Raw genomic sequence first — 6,000 nt, 5'->3', positions numbered from 1 at the left:
TCTTTTTTTTTTCCCTCTCACTCCTAACCTGGCCAGAAATTCCAGTCTATTTAAGGGAGTTATAAAGCCCTTTTCTATGATCCAGCTTTGTGCAGAAATGGCAAGATTTTTGAAGTTCCCCATAGAAAAATCTTCTGATTGAATGGATGTTTGTTTTTGAGCTGTCCTAAATAATCAATGCATATTTTAACTATATGTTTTCAATAATCATATAGCTTCATTTTCAGAGAGAGAGAGAGAGTGTATGTATGTGTGTGTGTGTACATGCGTGTGTGAGAGACAGAGAGACAGAAAGAGAGAGACAGAGGCAGAGAGAGAGAGAGAGAGACAGAGACAGAGAGGTGAGAGACAGAGACAGAGACACACAGAGAGAGACAGAGATAGAGAAAGAGAGATGGGGAGAGAGAAACAGAGACAGAGAGGTGAGAGACAGAGAGAGAAAGAGAAATAGACAGAGATAGAGAGAGAGGGAGAGAGACGGACAGAGAGAGAGACAGAGAGACAGAGAAATTGAGAGATGTTGAGCGAGAGACAGACAGAGACAGAGACAGAGAGACATAGAAAGACACAGTTAGTTACTGGGAATGGTCTGCCAATGATATGCTACTATGATGATAAAAAAAAAAAATGCTGTCAAATTCACAGGACTCTTGAAACTTCTGTGCATACACTCATGAGCAATCTGATTTGGGTGGAGAATCTGAAGAGCCCTCTTATCAGGACTGAATGACGCACACATAAACATTTCCATATTTTCTCCTTGTCCTGTCCATCTTCCAGGCAAATGAGGATTAAGATAACCTCTGCTACAGACCTATTATGTAATTCTGCATGGCTAAATGAGTAGGTAGTTCCCTCACTAGTACACATTTCCAGCTGATCTTTGTACCCTAGAAACATTTCCAGAAATGCCTTAAAATTAGGTACATTCTTGGAACAAAAAATTCAAATCAATGGACATCTATTATATTTACAAGTTACAGGGCTAAGTATCGGGGTCACAGAATATAACCTGCCTCATGACTTTGTCCAAAAGAACATTAAAAGAGAGTTCTCAAGAAGCCTGTTTAGGGGAAGGGGCTCTACCCGGCATTCCCAAATATCCTGTTATCTGACCCTCACCTTGAACATGAACGGGTTTTGGGGAGGGAGAAGATAGAAGGGATTATGGAGAATTAGCTAGCATGGGGCCATCGTGGGCAGCTGGAAAAGGCATCACCAAGACAAAGGACACAAAGATGTGAATATTTCGAGTTTAAGGAGTTTATACTCTCACAGGGAAGACAACATACAAAAGAAAGCTGAAATCAGGGGAGAAGGGAGCAGATTGGGAGAGAGAATATGAGTTGAGGGTTACAGAAATCAAACCACCATACATCTCTCTGTATCTCCATACCCAAAGGACAATACCAGGAGACCTCAGGCTCAGCTCTCTATTGAAGAAAACATGTTTGTCCATCTCCCTACTCCTTTCACCCTTTCCCTTTCTCCAGAGGTGCCGGCATTCCAGTAGCCAGTGTTTCCAAATGGGTCGGATGCTCCATGCTGAAGTTTGGCTCCGTTCTTCTTGTTCCTCTACTACAACTTTATTTCTTCTTCATTTTCTCTCATATATCTCTCTCACACATACACTTTCCTCTTAGAGGAAGGAATTGTATCACTGTTTGTTTCCGTAGACCCAGTGCTTAGCACAAGCCATCATCATTCCAAAGTACCAAGTGTCATGAGAAGTGTCTCCTTTGACACAGCCAGTACTCTGGTGTGTGTTCTCGTCAACTTGGGCATGGACAATGCCAGTTGATCACAGTGCTATAAGTCTCTCCTCGCTCCAGTTCATCCTTAGTTGTCAAAGTGATCTTCCTTAAGTAAAAATCTGATCATGTGTCCATCTCCCTTCCCCTTCCCCCTTCCCCAGCCCAATGACTCCCTGCCACTTCCAAGATCAAACACAAAATTTTCTGTTTGATATTCAATCCTCTTCACACCCTCACTGCCTCCGCTTTCTTACACCTTTCATACCATCCAGCATTCTCTGTGACCAAGGACACTAGTTTTCTTGCTATTCCTTTAATGAAAAAACTCCATCTCCTAACTCTTAGTATTTTTACCATTTCTTGGCTTTTCTGGTTTCCTTCAAGTCCCAACAAAAATCCCCAATACAGGAAGTCTTCCTTTATTTTCCTTAACCCTAGTCCTTTCCCTCTGTTGATTATTTCACATTTATCCTGTATGTAGTTTGCATATAGTTGTTTGCATGTTGTATTTCCCACATTGGATTGTACCCTTCTTGAGGGCAAGAACTACCTTTGCCTTTTTTGTATTCCTAGCACTCAGCACAATTTTGGCTGTTGATACTTAATAAATATTGATTGATTGATTGATTCCTGCCCTAGTGCCATATTCTATATTGAAGTTTGGCTGCATTCTTCTATAGAGTCCTTAATTTTATTTTTCCTCAACTTTCTCTGACATATCCTTCATTCCCACCTACCTTACCCTTAGAGGGCAAAGAACTGTGTCACTCTTCATCTTTGTATCCCTAGGGTTTAACATAAAGCCATTAAACCCAAGTGACAAGCTTCACCAAATAGGGGTTGATAAATTTACTTAAGACTTAGCTCCTGTTATGTTAAAATAGCATTAGTGGTTCCATTTTGCCTTTATCAACCATTTCGTGAAATTAAGTTTTAAATTCTTGAAAATCACCCAATTTTGCAAAAGTCACAAGATTCCTCCTCCTCAGAAAAGTCACTCAACTTAAGGAATGTCACAACACTACTCTCTGCTCATCTCAGTGACTCCTGCTTTTCTCCACCAGAAAAGAATCAGGTGTCTCAATCCCTATAATCCTATTTTTCCTATTTTTCACTCCTCCAAAATTACATATTAACTATATAGAAATTAATGATCATTGTCCTTGGCTACCAAGACCCTCAGATCTGATTTATTTCTACAACCACTTGCATTACTGAATAAATTATTATATAGATGTAACTATTTAGTTTATTTCACTATAACAGTTATGGTGACTTGGAGGGGATTGAGACTGAGTCTCTGTGTGACTATCAGATCTTCACCGAAAAACCAACCTAGAATGCTCTGTTAAAATTTTTGTTGATGGATTTCCTCAGCAAAGGACCTTGATGTCCTCCTGAATCACATCCAAATAGTTAGAAGTTAGTGGTGCCTTGATGAGAGTACCATGGAAAACAAATTTAGTAAGCCAATGGAGATTTCCTTAGGGAAGTTCTTATTGGCTTTGAGAACAGGAATAACTTCCCATTCAGAAAGGGATGACTAAGAATGGAGATCTCAAATTTTCCAAAGATTGTTTTGAAATATATAAGAATATCAATGGCCCCAAATTTGGCCAAGAAGAGATTTAAATTACTGAAAATTAAAGGCTTGAAGATTGCTTTTAAAAATTTGTATGCACTGACTTTTTTGATTCTGTGTCTTATTGTGATGTCTATGTGTTGTATCTTGGCAAATCAACCTAGATTTTTCTGTTGTCTATTTAGACAAAGGGGGAAAAAAGTAGAGACTTTTCTAAAGAACTTTCTAAATCTTCAGAAAGATTCTCTCTCTCTCTCTCTCTCTCTCTCTCTCTCTCTCTCTCTCTCTCTCTCTCTTCTTCTTCTTCTTCTTCTTCTTCTTTCTTTCTCTCTCTCTCTCTCTCTCTCTCTCTCTCTCTCTCTCTCTCTCTCTCTCTTCTCTCTCTCTCTTCCTCTCTTCCTCTCTCTCTCTCTCTCTCTCTCTCTCTCTCTCTCTCTCTCTCTCTGTCTCTGTCTTTCTCTGTCTCTGTCTTTCTCTGTCTCTCTGTCTCTGGGTGTGTGTGTGTGTCTCTCTGTGTGTCTCTGTCTCTGTCTCTGCCTCTGTGTCTCTGTGTTTCTGTCTCTGTCTCTCTCTGTCTCTCTCTCCGTGTCTCTCTCTGTCCCTCTCCCTCTCCTTCTTCCTCTCCATCTGTCTCTATCTGTGTGTATGTATGTATCTCACTTCTTTCTTCCCTCCCTCTCTCTGAATTTATAATTCTGATCAAGCTGGGAAGGTAGACAAGAGACGCTGTTAAAAAGAAAAGGACTCTTTATGACCAGACTGCAGGAATTCGTGTCATTGTAAACTAATTAGAGGCTAATGAAATGTATGTTAATGAAAGTATGAATTTCCAAATTATGGTTCGAATGTTCCTACAAATGCTGAACTATTTCAGTAAGTTTTAGTGTATCATGTTGTAGAATTTGTTTTAAGGAAAAATTAGAATAAAACTATGAAAAAAATACATGGAAATAGTGCTTAGTTCTTTTATAAACTCTTTTCCAAAAGAGTGACAGATTTATTGTTTTAATGCAAGGAAATAACGTTTCCTTATTAGAAAATATTAAAAATTAAAGAAAAGAGAAAAAAGTGAGTTGTCCATTTTCAGTAATTTATTGGGCACTTAAAAACTAACTACTTATTATTAACTCTTTCTTGACCATGAAAAAAGAGAGCTTGTTTAAAACAGAGCAACTTATAAGCAAAAAATTACTCTGAAAGATTGTTTTGTATTACCATTGCTTTTCTTCTGTGAGTGATTTAACAGAATTTAATTGTTTCAGTGAATTAGAACCAAGTTCACAAAAAGATATTCAAATAAGCCATGTATTTGTAAGCTTTTAAGTACCTCAAAGGCAACAGTATTGCAATTAATTGATTTTGTGTAACAAAAATTTGTGCTAAATTATAAAGGAAAAATCCAGTGGAATAAATATTAGTTTTATAGTCTTGGATATGATAAGGAAATGAAAAAATAATTAAGTTAGCTGGGGTTAGGTTAGTTTGAAAATACAAAAGAAATTGATTTGGCTCATTGGATAATTTTAAGGAAAAAATAAAGAAAAATTATGAAGAGGTAGAAGTGCCACCATAAATTTTTTTCAAAATTTTTTCTGAAATTAAATCATAATGTAGTCTTGTTTATAGTGGGATATGTCTTTTTTCATAATAATTGTGGTAAATTAAAATTTAATGAAAGATATGTCTAATATTGGCAGTAAGGAAACAGATTTGGAAAACACTGAATTTCCTCATGTGTAAAATAGGATAACCTACCTCCCAGGATTGTTGTGAGGGATAAATGATATAATAAGTATGAAGTGTTTAACACAGTGTCTGGCAAAACAGTAAGCACTATATAAATGTAAACTATTCTTATTCTTATTTTATTAAATGTAATTTCTCCATACTAGATATAGTTGTGATTGGCATAGACTGTTAAAAGTGATAAAATGAATGATTTTTTAAGTATAATAATTTGGAAATGCATTTGACTGTATTGATGTCACTTGACAGGTAATAAGTCTTGCTTTGTTGTTTTAAATATATATCATTATTGTTATTGTTGTATTTATATTTTTCTTATATTATATCATATATTATAAAATATAATTATATTTTATATAATTTATATAAAATATAAAATATAATAAAATAAAAATATCAGAATTGTTCATAGAAAAATAACTTTGCTTTTAATCTACATGCTGTAAAATCATATGGGCAGTTAATTGAACAGTTTAAAAATGTAGTAAAAACATTTGAAAACTTTAAATATTTAATGGGGTATATTTGCTTCAAAATGAATAATAGTAATAATTAATGGTGGGAGAAAAGTAGCAAAGTCCTCTTTAAGGTATCCTTATCTATGAGGTTACTTGAGACTTTCTATTTGAATGAGGTCATAAGACCTTATCAACCCTGTTGACAGTGTGGGAATAGAATTCTGAAGAACTGAAGTTTGGGAAACTTGGACCTCACCCAAGCCAAAGTGGGGGATTTGTAAGTATGCTTACAATAAAATGAGTTTTATTTGATAAATGATTTAGCTATGACTTTTGAAAATTATGAAATTGTGCCTATTAATAGTCTATATTGAAGTTATATCTTTAAGCTAACTATTATATGTTTGTGTGTAAAACTCTAGAACATGATTATTCTTAATTTATAAATGAAGGACAGATA

This window comes from Antechinus flavipes, chromosome 1, assembly GCF_016432865.1.
Source record: "Antechinus flavipes isolate AdamAnt ecotype Samford, QLD, Australia chromosome 1, AdamAnt_v2, whole genome shotgun sequence".
Classification (NCBI taxonomy): Eukaryota; Metazoa; Chordata; class Mammalia; order Dasyuromorphia; family Dasyuridae; genus Antechinus; species Antechinus flavipes.
Note: the sequence above shows the minus strand (reverse complement) of the source record.